The sequence below is a fragment of the Pelobates fuscus genome, chromosome 4 (assembly GCF_036172605.1).
Source record: "Pelobates fuscus isolate aPelFus1 chromosome 4, aPelFus1.pri, whole genome shotgun sequence".
Lineage (NCBI taxonomy): Eukaryota > Metazoa > Chordata > Amphibia > Anura > Pelobatidae > Pelobates > Pelobates fuscus.
In genome coordinates, this window is record NC_086320.1 from 21,447,815 (window position 1) to 21,466,408 (window position 18,594).

The window sequence follows — 18,594 nt, forward strand, 5'->3', positions numbered from 1 at the left end:
TCTTGTAGAGCAGAGGACTGTATGTTGCATGTCTGTATTTTATGTAATAAATGTAACCTTGTGTATTTTACTGTCTTTTTACTGCCATGTGCTTAATGGAGTTTTGCATCTGTCCTTGGAGATAATTGGATTACTTCCCAATTATCTCCAGGATAGAAGACTCTGTGGAACTGGTTTTGGGCAGAAAAGCCATGCTTCATTTGGTCACAAAGGACTACGATCTATCTTTTGAACCACTGGACCAATTTGTATGATTTTGACGTATGTTTGTATTTGGAGTATGCTGATTCTGAAAATGTAAGTTTTATGTGAATGTGATGCATACTTTTAAAGTTATGAATAATGTGGAAAAACTGTATTTCTCTGCTTGTGATAATTACATTACCCATTTTGTAATGGCACCCCTTTATGCCCAGGGTGCCATTACAAAAGATGAGAGCGGAAAAGTGGGGGATTAGCTCAAATGGTAGAGCGCTCGCTTAGCATGTGAGAGGTAGCGGGATCGATGCCCGCATTCTCCAGTGGCTGCTTCTTCTTTTAAATGAAGGGTGCTAAGACTGTATGTTGCATGTCTGTATTTTATGTAATAAATGTAATCTTGTGTATTTTACTGTCTTTTTACTGCCATGTGCTTAATGGAGTTTTGCATCTGTCCTTGGAGATAATTGGATTACTTCCCAATTATCTCCAGGATAGAAGACTCTGTGGAACTGGTTTTGGGCAGAAAAGCCATGCTTCATTTGGTCACAAAGGACTACGATCTATCTTTTGAACCACTGGACCAATTTGTATGATTCTGACCTATGTTTGTATTTGGAGTATGCTGATTCTGAAAATGTAAGTTTTATGTGAATGTGATGCATACTTTTAAAGTTATGAATAATGTGGAAAAACTGTATTTCTCTGCTTGTGATAATTACATTACCCATTTTGTAATGGCACCCCTTTATGCCCAGGGTGCCATTACAAAAGATGAGAGCGGAATAGTGGGGGATTAGCTCAAATGGTAGAGTGCTCGCTTAGCATGTGAGAGGTAGCGGGATCGATGCTTCTTCTTTTAAATGAAGGGTGCTTAGTTGAACTTTTTGTTTACCTGGATGTCATTGCCACAGCAGCATGTTGCAAAATGTTTAACTGCTTACCTGATTCTTCAAAAATGTCCTACTTTGACATTGAGTGAACTCACGAATTACCTTCGATAGCTCAGCTGGTAGAGCGGAGGACTGTAGTTGGTATATGATAGCAATCCTTAGGTCGCTGGTTCAATTCCGGCTCGAAGGACATTTGTTTTTCTCTCTTGTAGAGCAGAGGACTGTATGTTGCATGTCTGTATTTTATGTAATAAATGTAACCTTGTGTATTTTACTGTCTTTTTACTGCCATGTGCTTAACGGAGTTTTGCATCTGTCCTTGGAGATAATTGGATTACTTCCCAATTATCTCCAGGATAGAAGACTCTGTGGAACTGGTTTTGGGCAGAAAAGCCATGCTTCATTTGGTCACAAAGGACTACGATCTATCTTTTGAACCACTGGACCAATTTGTATGATTCTGACCTATGTTTGTATTTGGAGTATGCTGATTCTGAAAATGTAAGTTTTATGTGAATGTGATGCATACTTTTAAAGTTATGAATAATGTGGAAAAACTGTATTTCTCTGCTTGTGATAATTACATTACCCATTTTGTAATGGCACCCCTTTATGCCCAGGGTGCCATTACAAAAGATGAGAGCGGAATAGTGGGGGATTAGCTCAAATGGTAGAGCGCTCGCTTAGCATGTGAGAGGTAGCGGGATCGATGCCCGCATTCTCCAGTGGCTTCTTCTTCTTTTAAATGAAGGGTGCTTAGACTGTATGTTGCATGTCTGTATTTTATGTAATAAATGTAACCTTGTGTATTTTACTGTCTTTTTACTGCCATGTGCTTAATGGAGTTTTGCATCTGTCCTTGGAGATAATTGGATTACTTCTCAATTATCTCCAGGATAGAAGACTCTGTGGAACTGGTTTTGGGCAGAAAAGCCATGCTTCATTTGTTCACAAAGGACTACGATCTATCTTTTGAACCACTGGACCAATTTGTATTTGGAGTATGCTGATTCTGAAAATGTATGTTTTATGTGAATGTGATGCATACTTTTAAAGTTATGAATAATGTGGAAAAACTGTATTTCTCTGCTTGTGATAATTACATTACCCATTTTGTAATGGCACCCCTTTATGCCCAGGGTGCCATTACAAAAGATGAGAGCGGAATAGTGGGGGATTAGCTCAAATGGTAGAGTGCTCGCTTAGCATGTGAGAGGTAGCGGGATCGATGCTTCTTCTTTTAAATGAAGGGTGCTTAGTTGAACTTTTTGTTTACCTGGATGTCATTGCCACAGCAGCATGTTGCAAAATGTTTAACTGCTTACCTGATTCTTCAAAAATGTCCTACTTTGACATTGAGTGAACTCACGAATTACCTTCGATAGCTCAGCTGGTAGAGCGGAGGACTGTAGTTGGTATATGATAGCAATCCTTAGGTCGCTGGTTCAATTCCGGCTCGAAGGACATTTGCTTTTCTCTCTTGTAGAGCAGAGGACTGTATGTTGCATGTCTGTATTTTATGTAATAAATGTAACCTTGTGTATTTTACTGTCTTTTTACTGCCATGTGCTTAATGGAGTTTTGCATCTGTCCTTGGAGATAATTTGATTACTTCCCAATTATCTCCAGGATAGAAGACTCTGTGGAACTGGTTTTGGGCAGAAAAGCCATGCTTCATTTGGTCACAAAGGACTACGATCTATCTTTTGAACCACTGGACCAATTTGTATGATTCTGACCTATGTTTGTATTTGGAGTATGCTGATTCTGAAAATGTAAGTTTTATGTGAATGTGATGCATACTTTTAAAGTTAAGAATAATGTGGAAAAACTGTATTTCTCTGCTTGTGATAATTACATTACCCATTTTGTAATGGCACCCCTTTATGCCCAGGGTGCCATTACAAAAGATGAGTGAACTTTTGAACTTTTTGTTTACCTGGATGTCATTGCCACAGCAGCATGTTGCAAAATGTTTAACTGCTTACCTGATTCTTCAAAAATGTCCTACTTTGACATTGAGTGAACTCACGAATTACCTTCGATAGCTCAGCTGGTAGAGCGGAGGACTGTAGTTGGTATATGATAGCAATCCTTAGGTCGCTGGTTCAATTCCGGCTCGAAGGACATTTGCTTTTCTCTCTTGTAGAGCAGAGGACTGTATGTTGCATGTCTGTATTTTATGTAATAAATGTAACCTTGTGTATTTTACTGTCTTTTTACTGCCATGTGCTTAATGGAGTTTTGCATCTGTCCTTGGAGATAATTGGATTACTTCCCAATTATCTCCAGGATAGAAGACTCTGTGGAACTGGTTTTGGGCAGAAAAGCCATGCTTCATTTGGTCACAAAGGACTACGATCTATCTTTTGAACCACTGGACCAATTTGTATGATTCTGACCTATGTTTGTATTTGGAGTATGCTGATTCTGAAAATGTAAGTTTTATGTGAATGTGATGCATACTTTTAAAGTTAAGAATAATGTGGAAAAACTGTATTTCTCTGCTTGTGATAATTACATTACCCATTTTGTAATGGCACCCCTTTATGCCCAGGGTGCCATTACAAAAGATGAGTGCGGAAAAGTGGGGGATTAGCTCAAATGGTAGAGCGCTCGCTTAGCATGTGAGAGGTAGCGGGATCGATGCCCGCATTCTCCAGTGGCTTCTTCTTCTTTTAAATGAAGGGTGCTTAGACTGTATGTTGCATGTCTGTATTTTATGTAATAAATGTAACCTTGTGTATTTTACTGTCTTTTTACTGCCATGTGCTTAATGGAGTTTTGCATCTGTCCTCGGAGATAATTGGATTACTTCCCAATTATCTCCAGGATAGAAGACTCTGTGGAACTGGTTTTGGGCAGAAAAGCCATGCTTCATTTGGTCACAAAGGACTACGATCTATCTTTTGAACCACTGAACCAATTTGTATGATTCTGACCTATGTTTGTATTTGGAGTATGCTGATTCTGAAAATGTAAGTTTTATGTGAATGTGATGCATACTTTTAAAGTTATGAATAATGTGGAAAAACTGTATTTCTCTGCTTGTGATAATTACATTACCCATTTTGTAATGGCACCCCTTTATGCCCAGGGTGCCATTACAAAAGATGAGAGCGGAATAGTGGGGGATTAGCTCAAATGGTAGAGTGCTCGCTTAGCATGTGAGAGGTAGCGGGATCGATGCTTCTTCTTTTAAATGAAGGGTGCTTAGTTGAACTTTTTGTTTACCTGGATGTCATTGCCACAGCAGCATGTTGCAAAATGTTTAACTGCTTACCTGATTCTTCAAAAATGTCCTACTTTGACATTGAGTGAACTCACAAATTACCTTCGATAGCTCAACTGGTAGAGCGGAGGACTGTAGTTGGTATATGATAGCAATCCTTAGGTCGCTGGTTCAATTCCGGCTCGAAGGACATTTGTTTTTCTCTCTTGTAGAGCAGAGGACTGTATGTTGCATGTCTGTATTTTATGTAATAAATGTAACCTTGTGTATTTTACTGTCTTTTTACTGCCATGTGCTTAACGGAGTTTTGCATCTGTCCTTGGAGATAATTGGATTACTTCCCAATTATCTCCAGGATAGAAGACTCTGTGGAACTGGTTTTGGGCAGAAAAGCCATGCTTCATTTGGTCACAAAGGACTACGATCTATCTTTTGAACCACTGGACCAATTTGTATGATTCTGACCTATGTTTGTATTTGGAGTATGCTGATTCTGAAAATGTAAGTTTTATGTGAATGTGATGCATACTTTTAAAGTTATAAATAATGTGGAAAAACTGTATTTCTCTGCTTGTGATAATTACATTACCCATTTTGTAATGGCACCCCTTTATGCCCAGGGTGCCATTACAAAAGATGAGAGCGGAATAGTGGGGGATTAGCTCAAATGGTAGAGTGCTCGCTTAGCATGTGAGAGGTAGCGGGATCGATGCTTCTTCTTTTAAATGAAGGGTGTTTAGTTGAACTTTTTGTTTACCTGGATGTCATTGCCACAGCCGCATGTTGCAAAATGTTTAACTGCTTACCTGATTCTTCAAAAATGTCCTACTTTGACATTGAGTGAACTCACGAATTACCTTCGATAGCTCAGCTGGTAGAGCGGAGGACTGTAGTTGGTATATGATAGCAATCCTTAGGTCGCTGGTTCAATTCCGGCTCGAAGGACATTTGCTTTTCTCTCTTGTAGAGCAGAGGACTGTATGTTGCATGTCTGTATTTTATGTAATAAAATTAACCTTGTGTATTTTACTGTCTTTTTACTGCCATGTGCTTAATGGAGTTTTGCATCTGTCCTTGGAGATAATTGGATTACTTCCCAATTATCTCCAGGATAGAAGACTCTGTGGAACTGGTTTTGGGCAGAAAAGCCATGCTTCATTTGGTCACAAAGGACTACGATCTATCTTTTGAACCACTGGACCAATTTGTATGATTTTGACGTATGTTTGTATTTGGAGTATGCTGATTCTGAAAATGTAAGTTTTATGTGAATGTGATGCATACTTTTAAAGTTATGAATAATGTGGAAAAACTGTATTTCTCTGCTTGTGATAATTACATTACCCATTTTGTAATGGCACCCCTTTATGCCCAGGGTGCCATTACAAAAGATGAGAGCGGAATAGTGGGGGATTAGCTCAAATGGTAGAGTGCTCGCTTAGCATGTGAGAGGTAGCGGGATCGATGCTTTTTCTTTTAAATGAAGGGTGCTTAGTTGAACTTTTTGTTTACCTGGATGTCATTGCCACAGCAGCATGTTGCAAAATGTTTAACTGCTTACCTGATTCTTCAAAAATGTCCTACTTTGACATTGAGTGAACTCACGAATTACCTTCGATAGCTCAGCTGGTAGAGCGGAGGACTGTAGTTGGTATATGATAGCAATCCTTAGGTTGCTGGTTCAATTCCGGCTCGAAGGACATTTGCTTTTCTCTCTTGTAGAGCAGAGGACTGTATGTTGCATGTCTGTATTTTATGTAATAAATGTAACCTTGTGTATTTTACTGTCTTTTTACTGCCATGTGCTTAATGGAGTTTTGCATCTGTCCTTGGAGATAATTTGATTACTTCCCAATTATCTCCAGGATAGAAGACTCTGTGGAACTGGTTTTGGGCAGAAAAGCCATGCTTCATTTGGTCACAAAGGACTACGATCTATCTTTTGAACCACTGGACCAATTTGTATGATTCTGACCTATGTTTGTATTTGGAGTATGCTGATTCTGAAAATGTAAGTTTTATGTGAATGTGATGCATACTTTTAAAGTTATGAATAATGTGGAAAAACTGTATTTCTCTGCTTGTGATAATTACATTACCCATTTTGTAATGGCACCCCTTTATGCCCAGGGTGCCATTACAAAAGATGAGTGCGGAAAAGTGGGGGATTAGCTCAAATGGTAGAGCGCTCGCTTAGCATGTGAGAGGTAGCGGGATCGATGCCCGCATTCTCCAGTGGCTTCTTTTTCTTTTAAATGAAGGGTGCTTAGACTGTATGTTGCATGTCTGTATTTTATGTAATAAATGTAACCTTGTGTATTTTACTGTCTTTTTACTGCCATGTGCTTAATGGAGTTTTGCATCTGTCCTTGGAGATAATTGGATTACTTCTCAATTATCTCCAGGATAGAAGACTCTGTGGAACTGGTTTTGGGCAGAAAAGCCATGCTTCATTTGTTCACAAAGGACTACGATCTATCTTTTGAACCACTGGACCAATTTGTATTTGGAGTATGCTGATTCTGAAAATGTAAGTTTTATGTGAATGTGATGCATACTTTTAAAGTTATGAATAATGTGGAAAAACTGTATTTCTCTGCTTGTGATAATTACATTACCCATTTTGTAATGGCACCCCTTTATGCCCAGGGTGCCATTACAAAAGATGAGAGCGGAATAGTGGGGGATTAGCTCAAATGGTAGAGTGCTCGCTTAGCATGTGAGAGGTAGCGGGATCGATGCCCGCATTCTCCAGTGGCTTCTTCTTCTTTTAAATGAAGGGTGCTTAGACTGTATGTTGCATGTCTGTATTTTATGTAATAAATGTAACCTTGTGTATTTTACTGTCTTTTTACTGCCATGTGCTTAATGGAGTTTTGCATCTGTCCTTGGAGATAATTGGATTACTTCCCAATTATCTCCAGGATAGAAGACTCTGTGGAACTGGTTTTGGGCAGAAAAGCCATGCTTCATTTGTTCACAAAGGACTACGATCTATCTTTTGAACCACTGGACCAATTTGTATTTGGAGTATGCTGATTCTGAAAATGTAAGTTTTATGTGAATGTGATGCATACTTTTAAAGTTATGAATAATGTGGAAAAACTGTATTTCTCTGCTTGTGATAATTACATTACCCATTTTGTAATGGCACCCCTTTATGCCCAGGGTGCCATTACAAAAGATGAGAGCGGAATAGTGGGGGATTAGCTCAAATGGTAGAGTGCTCGCTTAGCATGTGAGAGGTAGCGGGATCGATGCTTTTTCTTTTAAATGAAGGGTGCTTAGTTGAACTTTTTGTTTACCTGGATGTCATTGCCACAGCAGCATGTTGCAAAATGTTTAACTGCTTACCTGATTCTTCAAAAATGTCCTACTTTGACATTGAGTGAACTCACGAATTACCTTCGATAGCTCAGCTGGTAGAGCGGAGGACTGTAGTTGGTATATGATAGCAATCCTTAGGTCGCTGGTTCAATTCCGGCTCGAAGGACATTTGCTTTTCTCTCTTGTAGAGCAGAGGACTGTATGTTGCATGTCTGTATTTTATGTAATAAATGTAACCTTGTGTATTTTACTGTCTTTTTACTGCCATGTGCTTAATGGAGTTTTGCATCTGTCCTTGGAGATAATTTGATTACTTCCCAATTATCTCCAGGATAGAAGACTCTGTGGAACTGGTTTTGGGCAGAAAAGCCATGCTTCATTTGGTCACAAAGGACTACGATATATCTTTTGAACCACTGGACCAATTTGTATGATTCTGACCTATGTTTGTATTTGGAGTATGCTGATTCTGAAAATGTAAGTTTTATGTGAATGTGATGCATACTTTTAAAGTTATGAATAATGTGGAAAAACTGTATTTCTCTGCTTGTGATAATTACATTACCCATTTTGTAATGGCACCCCTTTATGCCCAGGGTGCCATTACAAAAGATGAGTGCGGAAAAGTGGGGGATTAGCTCAAATGGTAGAGCGCTCGCTTAGCATGTGAGAGGTAGCGGGATCGATGCCCGCATTCTCCAGTGGCTTCTTTTTCTTTTAAATGAAGGGTGCTTAGACTGTATGTTGCATGTCTGTATTTTATGTAATAAATGTAACCTTGTGTATTTTACTGTCTTTTTACTGCCATGTGCTTAATGGAGTTTTGCATCTGTCCTTGGAGATAATTGGATTACTTCTCAATTATCTCCAGGATAGAAGACTCTGTGGAACTGGTTTTGGGCAGAAAAGCCATGCTTCATTTGTTCACAAAGGACTACGATCTATCTTTTGAACCACTGGACCAATTTGTATTTGGAGTATGCTGATTCTGAAAATGTAAGTTTTATGTGAATGTGATGCATACTTTTAAAGTTATGAATAATGTGGAAAAACTGTATTTCTCTGCTTGTGATAATTACATTACCCATTTTGTAATGGCACCCCTTTATGCCCAGGGTGCCATTACAAAAGATGAGAGCGGAATAGTGGGGGATTAGCTCAAATGGTAGAGTGCTCGCTTAGCATGTGAGAGGTAGCGGGATCGATGCCCGCATTCTCCAGTGGCTTCTTCTTCTTTTAAATGAAGGGTGCTTAGACTGTATGTTGCATGTCTGTATTTTATGTAATAAATGTAACCTTGTGTATTTTACTGTCTTTTTACTGCCATGTGCTTAATGGAGTTTTGCATCTGTCCTTGGAGATAATTGGATTACTTCCCAATTATCTCCAGGATAGAAGACTCTGTGGAACTGGTTTTGGGCAGAAAAGCCATGCTTCATTTGTTCACAAAGGACTACGATCTATCTTTTGAACCACTGGACCAATTTGTATTTGGAGTATGCTGATTCTGAAAATGTAAGTTTTATGTGAATGTGATGCATACTTTTAAAGTTATGAATAATGTGGAAAAACTGTATTTCTCTGCTTGTGATAATTACATTACCCATTTTGTAATGGCACCCCTTTATGCCCAGGGTGCCATTACAAAAGATGAGAGCGGAATAGTGGGGGATTAGCTCAAATGGTAGAGTGCTCGCTTAGCATGTGAGAGGTAGCGGGATCGATGCTTCTTCTTTTAAATGAAGGGTGCTTAGTTGAACTTTTTGTTTACCTGGATGTCATTGCCACAGCAGCATGTTGCAAAATGTTTAACTGCTTACCTGATTCTTCAAAAATGTCCTACTTTGACATTGAGTGAACTCACGAATTACCTTCGATAGCTCAGCTGGTAGAGCTGAGGACTGTAGTTGGTATATGATAGCAATCCTTAGGTCGCTGGTTCAATTCCGGCTCGAAGGACATGTGTTTTTCTCTCTTGTAGAGCAGAGGACTGTATGTTGCATGTCGGTATTTTATGTAATAAATGTAACCTTGTGTATTTTACTGTCTTTTTACTGCCATGTGCTTAATGGAGTTTTGCATCTGTCCTTGGAGATAATTGGATTACTTCCCAATTATCTCCAGGATAGAAGACTCTGTGGAACTGGTTTTGGGCAGAAAAGCCATGCTTCATTTGGTCACAAAGGACTACGATCTATCTTTTGAACCACTGGACCAATTTGTATGATTTTGACGTATGTTTGTATTTGGAGTATGCTGATTCTGAAAATGTAAGTTTTATGTGAATGTGATGCATACTTTTAAAGTTATGAATAATGTGGAAAAACTGTATTTCTCTGCTTGTGATAATTACATTACCCATTTTGTAATGGCACCCCTTTATGCCCAAGTGCCATTACAAAAGATGAGAGCGGAAAAGTGGGGGATTAGCTCAAATGGTAGAGCGCTCGCTTAGCATGTGAGAGGTAGCGGGATCGATGCCCGCATTCTCCAGTGGCTTCTTCTTCTTTTAAATGAAGGGTGCTTAGACTGTATGTTGCATGTCTGTATTTTATGTAATAAATGTAACCTTGTGTATTTTACTGTCTTTTTACTGCCATGTGCTTAATGGAGTTTTGCATCTGTCCTTGGAGATAATTGGATTACTTCCCAATTATCTCCAGGATAGAAGACTCTGTGGAACTAGTTTTGGGCAGAAAAGCCATGCTTCATTTGTTCACAAAGGACTACGATCTATCTTTTGAACCACTGGACCAATTTGTATTTGGAGTATGCTGATTCTGAAAATGTAAGTTTTATGTGAATGTGATGCATACTTTTAAAGTTATGAATAATGTGGAAAAACTGTATTTCTCTGCTTGTGATAATTACATTACCCATTTTGTAATGGCACCCCTTTATGCCCAGGGTGCCATTACAAAAGATGAGAGCGGAATAGTGGGGGATTAGCTCAAATGGTAGAGTGCTCGCTTAGCATGTGAGAGGTAGCGGGATCGATGCTTCTTCTTTTAAATGAAGGGTGCTTAGTTGAACTTTTTGTTTACCTGGATGTCATTGCCACAGCAGCATGTTGCAAAATGTTTAACTGCTTACCTGATTCTTCAAAAATGTCCTACTTTGACATTGAGTGAACTCACGAATTACCTTCGATAGCTCAGCTGGTAGAGCGGAGGACTGTAGTTGGTATATGATAGCAATCCTTAGGTCGCTGGTTCAATTCCGGCTCGAAGGACATTTGCTTTTCTCTCTTGTAGAGCAGAGGACTGTATGTTGCATGTCTGTATTTTATGTAATAAATGTAACCTTGTGTATTTTACTGTCTTTTTACTGCCATGTGCTTAATGGAGTTTTGCATCTGTCCTTGGAGATAATTGGATTACTTCCCAATTATCTCCAGGATAGAAGACTCTGTGGAACTGGTTTTGGGCAGAAAAGCCATGCTTCATTTGGTCACAAAGGACTACGACCTATCTTTTGAACCACTGGACCAATTTGTATGATTCTGACCTATGTTTGTATTTGGAGTATGCTGATTCTGAAAATGTAAGTTTTATGTGAATGTGATGCATACTTTTAAAGTTATGAATAATGTGGAAAAACTGTATTTCTCTGCTTGTGATAATTACATTACCCATTTTGTAATGGCACCCCTTTATGCCCAGGGTGCCATTACAAAAGATGAGTGCGGAAAAGTGGGGGATTAGCTCAAATGGTAGAGCGCTCGCTTAGCATGTGAGAGGTAGCGGGATCGATGCCCGCATTCTCCAGTGGCTTCTTCTTCTTTTAAATGAAGGGTGCTTAGACTGTATGTTGCATGTCTGTATTTTATGTAATAAATGTAACCTTGTGTATTTTAGTGTCTTTTTACTGCCATGTGCTTAATGGAGTTTTGCATCTGTCCTTGGAGATAATTGGATTACTTCCCAATTATCTCCAGGATAGAAGACTCTGTGGAACTGGTTTTGGGCAGAAAAGCCATGCTTCATTTGTGTCAGGATCGGGACAGGGATCCAACACGCAGAGTACAAAGAGTGGAATAGTACGTATACCGGGCCTTAGAATGGCCGGACTAACGTACCGAGAGTAATAGAGAATAGTCAGAGACAAGCCGAGGTCGAGGGAACGAGAAGACAGATAAGCGAGGGACAAGCCGGGTCAAGGGATAACAGAGAAGCAGGAAAGTACAACAAGCCGAGTCAAAACCAAATAGAGCAAACGAGAATACCAGAGCACTGAGTGACTAGACAAGCTAGAACCACGACAGGGCAATGAGCTGAAGGGAGAAGTAAGCTTAAATACGCTGGCTCCGGATGGTAAGCACGCCTCTGACAAGTACCGATTGGATATCGGACACTTGAGTGGCAGGTCGCTCGTGATAGCGTCAAGACGTCACGTATTGAGCGTCCTGCTAGAAAAGGACGTGGATTCCTCGCGGCCGGTGTTTAAGTGACTGGATGAACCGCGAGGAACGGAGGGAGCAGCTCGCCTGGACGGATAAACCACCAAGTCTCTACCTCCCTTAGAGGTAGAGACCTCAGGTACCCTGACAGTACCCCCCCTCTCAGATACGCCCACCGGGCGGAAGGAACCGGGGCGAGATGGGAAGCGGAGGTGAAATGCTCTGCGAAGGCGAGAAGCATGAACGTCCTCCTGAGGTACCCAACTCCTCTCCTCAGGACCATATCCCCTCCAGTTGACCAGATATTGCAATTTTCCCCTCGAAATTCTGGAATCAATGATGGAGCTGACCTCGTACTCCTCCCGACCCTCCACCTGAACAGGACGAGGTGAGGAAACCTTAGAGGAGAATTTGTTGCAAATAAGAGGTTTCAACAAGGAGACATGAAATGAGTTAGGAATGCGTAAGGCAGGTGGCAGAGCCAGGCGATACGCAACCGGATTGATACGAGTGAGAACCCTGTAAGGGCCTATGTAGCGAGGAGCAAATTTCATAGATGGAACTTTTAGGCGAACATTCTTAGTACTCAACCATACCCTATCCCCAGGGACAAAAACAGGAGCCGCTCTTCTATGCTTGTCAGCGTGTTTCTTGAACAACGAGGAACTATGTAACAGAATTTGCCGAGTCTGATCCCATAATGTCTTCAGGTTGGCGACATGATCATCAACCGACGGTATCCCCTGAGGAGAGGAAACCGAAGGAAAAATCGAAGGATGAAAGCCATAGTTCATGAAGAAAGGGCTAGAGCGAGTTGAATCGCAAACAAGGTTATTGTGTGCGAACTCCGCCCAAGGAATCAGACCGACCCAATCGTCCTGGTGTTCGGAAACAAAGCAACGCAGATATTGTTCGATCTTTTGATTGGTACGTTCAGCAGCTCCGTTAGACTGAGGGTGATAGGCAGAGGAAAAGTTCAATTTGATGCCCATTTGAGAAAAAAAGGATCTCCAGAAACGTGAGACAAATTGAGAGCCTCTATCAGAAACAATCTCCGAAGGAATCCCATGTAGACGAAAAACCTCTCTCGCAAAAATCTCCGCCAATTCAGAAGAAGTCGGAAGTTTAGGTAATGGCACGAAATGAGCCATCTTAGTAAATCTATCCACCACCGTGAGAATAACAGTCTGTCTCTTGGAAGCAGGCAAATCAACGATAAAGTCTATGGACAAGCAGGACCAAGGTCTCTCAGGAACGTCCAAGGGGTGTAACAGGCCACATGGAGAAGCATGAGGTAGTTTAGTCTTGGCACAAGTTTCACAAGCTGCGACGAACTCCTCAATATCTTTTCGAAGTGAAGGCCACCAGAAATCCTTGGATATCAGAGAGTATGTCTTGCGAATACCAGGATGACCAGCTACTTTACTTTCGTGAAAACATTGTAAGAGCTCCAGTTGAAGTTCAGGAGGAACAAAGTTTCTTCCCTCAGGAGTGTTTCCGGGGGCTAGATGTTGTGACTTCAAGATCTGGTCAAGTAGCGGGGAATGAATTTTGAGACTGGTATTAGCAATAATATTGCATTTGGGTACAATGGAGGACATAAGTGGTTCAACTGAAGCAGAGGGCTCATATTGGCGAGATAGCGCATCGGCTTTAGAATTCTTTGACCCAGGTCTGTAAGTCAGAACGTAATTGAAATGGGTAAGAAACAACGACCAACGAGCCTGCCTGGAGGACAAACGCTTGGCCTCTCCGATATAAGACAAATTTTTGTGGTCAGTTAGAATGGTAACAGGATGTAATGTACCCTCCAATAAATGTCTCCACTCTTTCAAAGCCTTGATAACCGCTAGTAATTCTCTGTCACCAATGTCATATCTGCTTTCAGTACCGGTCAATTTTTTAGAGAAAAATCCACATGGATGTAATGGTTTATCAACACCCAACCTTTGAGATAGGACAGCACCTAAACCAGTCTCCGATGCGTCTACCTCAAGTAGAAAAGGCAGAGAAGTGTCGGGGTGAACTAAAATTGGAGCGGAAGCGAAAAGCTCCTTGAGAGTTTTGAACGCAAGGAGAGCTTCAGTAGTCCAATTCTTAGTATCAGCCCCCTGTTTGGTCATATTAGTGATAGGTGCGATAATGGAAGAATAGCCCTTAATAAAGCGCCTATAATAATTAGAAAAACCAATAAATCTCTGTACGGCTTTAAGACCTTTGGGTAAAGGCCACTCTAGAATGGATTGGAGCTTATTCGGATCCATCTTAAATCCCTCCCCAGAGATCACATAGCCGAGAAAGGTTACCTGGGTCTGATCAAAGCTACATTTCTCCAACTTGCAGTACAAGCCATGCTGGAGAAGCTTGTGCAAAACCCTCCTGACTTGCTTGTGATGAGTCTCAATCTCACTAGAATGAATGAGTATATCATCTAGGTATACAATGACGCAATCTTGCTGAAATTCCCTAAGAACCTCATTTATCAGATCCTGGAATACAGCTGGCGCATTGCATAACCCAAAAGGCATAACAGTATATTCATAGTGACCATATCGAGTATTGAATGCCGTCATCCACTCATGTCCCTGCTGGATTCTCACCAAGTTATATGCCCCTCTGAGGTCTAACTTGGTGAAAATTGTAGAGCCCTTCAAACGATCGAAGAGTTCGGTGATCAAGGGAATCGGGTAGGCATTTTTAATGGTTATCTTATTTAGGCCTCGATAGTCAATACAAGGTCTCAAAGAACCATCCTTCTTTTTAACAAAAAAAAATCCAGCCCCGGCAGGAGAGGAGGACCTCCTAATGAATCCCTTGTCTAAATTTTCGTGAATATACTCCTCTAGAACTGAGTTCTCTTTCGTAGATAACGGGTATACATGACCTCTGGGCGGCATGGTACCAGGAAGTAAATTAATTTTGCAATCAAAGGACCTGTGTGGGGGTAAGGTATCGGCTTTCTTTTTGTCAAATACAGCCTTTAAATCTAGATACTGAGACGGAATTTGTGTCTCTGTAGGATTGTCAGAGTTAGTCGATGTGTTGGTCAAGCCGAGAGGTGAGACCTTCCGCAAGCATTTCTCTTGACAATTCTGTCCCCACGAAACTATCTCCCCTGACTCCCAATTAATAATAGGGTTATGCCTCCTCAACCAGGAGTACCCCAGAACTATGGGAATAGACGGAGAAGAAATGAGCAGTAAGGATATGTCCTCTCTATGTAGGATGCCAACAGTTAAGTTAATCGGTATGGTCTCATGGAAAATAACAGGCTCAAGTAACGGTCTACCATCGATGGCCTCAACAGCCAGTGGTGTCTCTTTTAACTGGGATGGAATAGCATGCTTGGCAGCAAAACCCTGATCTATAAAGCTCTCAGCAGCTCCAGAATCGATTAGTGCCATAGTCTTAACTACTCCCTTTTCCCACTTTAAAGAAACGGGTAACAGAAGCCTGAGCTCTTTGTAGTTGTGAATAGAGGACAAAGTAGAAACACCCAAGGCCTGTCCTCTAAAGGAACTTAGGTGCGAGCGTTTCCCGAACGATTGGGACAATTTAGGCGTAAATGACCTCTGACTCCACAATACATACATAAACCCTCCCTTCTCCTGTACTGTCTCTCCCTCTCTGTGAGATGAGTACTGCCTATCTGCATAGGTTCAGGAATACGTAAGTCCTCGAACTCAGAATTTTGAAAGGTAGGCGCTAGTTTAAAGGAGGGTCTACGGGTCCTATCTCGAGTGTTCTGCCTCTCTCTTAAGCGTTCATCAATACGAGATATAAAAGAGATTAAATCCTCCAAATTTTCAGGGAGTTCTCTAGTAGCGACCTCGTCAAGAATTACATCTGATAACCCATTCAGAAACACATCTATATAAGCCTGTTCGTTCCACTTAACTTCTGCCGCCAAGGACCTGAACTCTAGTGCATAATCCACAAGTGTTCGATTGTCCTGTCTAAGGCGCAACAGTAATCTAGCTGCATTGACCTTTCTACCAGGAGGGTCAAAAGTTCTTCTAAACGCAGCTACAAAGGCATTATAATTATAGACTAGTGGATTATCATTCTCCCATAAAGGATTGGCCCATCTCAAAGCTTTTTCAATGAGTAAAGTAATAACAAATCCAACCTTCGCTCTATCTGTAGGATAAGAGCGGGGTTGTAATTCGAAATGGATGCTAATCTGGTTTAGAAAGCCACGACACCTCTCCGGTGACCCGCCATAACGTACTGGTGGGGTAATACGGGAAGAAGCACCTACAGTGGCTACCTCTAGGCCTGAGACTGCAGGAGAAATAGACGGAGTACGTGTCTCCTCAGGTGGATTACTAGCACGAGACAAAAGTGCCTGTAGTGCCAAAGCCATCTGATCCATCCTATACTCCATGGCGTCAAACCTGGGATCCGAAGAACCAAGCTGACTGTTTGTACCTGCAGGATCCATTGGCCCTGTCGTAATGTCAGGATCGGGACAGGGATCCAACACGCAGAGTACAAAGAGTGGAATAGTACGTATACCGGGCCTTAGAATGGCCGGACTAACGTACCGAGAGTAATAGAGAATAGTCAGAGACAAGCCGAGGTCGAGGGAACGAGAAGACAGATAAGCGAGGGACAAGCCGGGTCAAGGGATAACAGAGAAGCAGGAAAGTACAACAAGCCGAGTCAAAACCAAATAGAGCAAACGAGAATACCAGAGCACTGAGTGACTAGACAAGCTAGAACCACGACAGGGCAATGAGCTGAAGGGAGAAGTAAGCTTAAATACCCTGGCTCCGGATGGTAAGCACGCCTCTGACAAGTACCGATTGGATATCGGACACTTGAGTGGCAGGTCGCTCGTGATAGCGTCAAGACGTCACGTATTGAGCGTCCTGCTAGAAAAGGACGTGGATTCCTCGCGGCCGGTGTTTAAGTGACTGGATGAACCGCGAGGAACGGAGGGAGCAGCTCGCCTGGACGGATAAACCACCAAGTCTCTACCTCCCTTAGAGGTAGAGACCTCAGGTACCCTGACAATTTGGTCACAAAGGACTACGATCTATCTTTTGAACCACTGGACCAATTTGTATGATTCTGACCTATGTTTGTATTTGGAGTATGCTGATTCTGAAAATGTAAGTTTTATGTGAATGTGATGCATACTTTTAAAGTTATGAATAATGTGGAAAAACTGTATTTCTCTGCTTGTGATAATTACATTACCCATTTTGTAATGGCACCCCTTTATGCCCAGGGTGCCATTACAAAAGATGAGAGCGGAATAGTGGGGGATTAGCTCAAATGGTAGAGTGCTCGCTTAGCATGTGAGAGGTAGCGGGATCGATGCTTCTTCTTTTAAATGAAGGGTGCTTAGTTGAACTTTTTGTTTACCTGGATGTCATTGCCACAGCAGCATGTTGCAAAATGTTTAACTGCTTACCTGATTCTTCAAAAATGTCCTACTTTGACATTGAGTGAACTCACGAATTACCTTCGATAGCTCAGCTGGTAGAGCGGAGGACTGTAGTTGGTATATGATAGCAATCCTTAGGTCGCTGGTTCAATTCCGGCTCGAAGGACATTTGCTTTTCTCTCTTGTAGAGCAGAGGACTGTATGTTGCATGTGTGTATTTTACTGTCTTTTTACTGCCATGTGCTTAATGGAGTTTTGCATCTGTCCTTGGAGATAATTGGATTACTTCCCAATTATCTCCAGGATAGAAGACTCTGTGGAACTGGTTTTGGGCAGAAAAGCCATGCTTCATTTGGTCACAAAGGACTACGATCTATCTTTTGAACCACTGGACCAATTTGTATGATTTTGACGTATGTTTGTATTTGGAGTATGCTGATTCTGAAAATGTAAGTTTTATGTGAATGTGATGCATACTTTTAAAGTTATGAATAATGTGGAAAAACTGTATTTCTCTGCTTGTGATAATTACATTACCCATTTTGTAATGGCACCCCTTTATGCCCAGGGTGCCATTACAAAAGATGAGAGCGGAAAAGTGGGGGATTAGCTCAAATGGTAGAGCGCTCGCTTAGCATGTGAGAGGTAGCGGGATCGATGCCCGCATTCTCCAGTGGCTGCTTCTTCTTTTAAATGAAGGGTGCTAAGACTGTATGTTGCATGTCTGTATTTTATGTAATAAATGTAACCTTGTGTATTTTACTGTCTTTTTACTGCCATGTGCTTAATGGAGTTTTGCATCTGTCCTTGGAGATAATTGGATTACTTCCCAATTATCTCCAGGATAGAAGACTCTGTGGAACTGGTTTTGGGCAGAAAAGCCATGCTTCATTTGGTCACAAAGGACTACGATCTATCTTTTGAACCACTGGACCAATTTGTATGATTCTGACCTATGTTTGTATTTGGAGTATGCTGATTCTGAAAATGTAAGTTTTATGTGAATGTGATGCATACTTTTAAAGTTATGAATAATGTGGAAAAACTGTATTTCTCTGCTTGTGATAATTACATTACCCATTTTGTAATGGCACCCCTTTATGCCCAGGGTGCCATTACAAAAGATGAGAGTGGAATAGTGGGGGATTAG

General features: G+C 41.2%; 7 non-coding genes across 7 annotated transcripts; all 7 read left to right on the forward strand.

Moving 5' to 3' along the window:
* The first annotated feature begins 1,192 nt into the window (after positions 1-1,192).
* TRNAY-GUA (transfer RNA tyrosine (anticodon GUA)) lies at positions 1,193-1,281 on the forward strand. Its single transcript is given in 2 exon segments — positions 1,193-1,229; positions 1,246-1,281. It is a non-coding gene; the product is annotated as a tRNA-Tyr (tRNA).
* A 1,185-nt stretch (positions 1,282-2,466) lies between these two features.
* Positions 2,467-2,555, forward strand: TRNAY-GUA (transfer RNA tyrosine (anticodon GUA)). The gene is given in 2 exon segments: positions 2,467-2,503; positions 2,520-2,555. It is a non-coding gene; the product is annotated as a tRNA-Tyr (tRNA).
* Positions 2,556-3,129: 574 nt separating this feature from the next.
* TRNAY-GUA (transfer RNA tyrosine (anticodon GUA)) lies at positions 3,130-3,218 on the forward strand. Its single transcript is given in 2 exon segments — positions 3,130-3,166; positions 3,183-3,218. It is a non-coding gene; the product is annotated as a tRNA-Tyr (tRNA).
* A 1,961-nt stretch (positions 3,219-5,179) lies between these two features.
* On the forward strand, positions 5,180-5,268 carry TRNAY-GUA (transfer RNA tyrosine (anticodon GUA)). Its single transcript is given in 2 exon segments — positions 5,180-5,216; positions 5,233-5,268. It is a non-coding gene; the product is annotated as a tRNA-Tyr (tRNA).
* A 2,459-nt stretch (positions 5,269-7,727) lies between these two features.
* TRNAY-GUA (transfer RNA tyrosine (anticodon GUA)) lies at positions 7,728-7,816 on the forward strand. Its single transcript is given in 2 exon segments — positions 7,728-7,764; positions 7,781-7,816. It is a non-coding gene; the product is annotated as a tRNA-Tyr (tRNA).
* Positions 7,817-10,793: 2,977 nt separating this feature from the next.
* On the forward strand, positions 10,794-10,882 carry TRNAY-GUA (transfer RNA tyrosine (anticodon GUA)). The gene is given in 2 exon segments: positions 10,794-10,830; positions 10,847-10,882. It is a non-coding gene; the product is annotated as a tRNA-Tyr (tRNA).
* Positions 10,883-17,521: 6,639 nt separating this feature from the next.
* TRNAY-GUA (transfer RNA tyrosine (anticodon GUA)) lies at positions 17,522-17,610 on the forward strand. Its single transcript is given in 2 exon segments — positions 17,522-17,558; positions 17,575-17,610. It is a non-coding gene; the product is annotated as a tRNA-Tyr (tRNA).
* Positions 17,611-18,594: the final 984 nt, after the last annotated feature.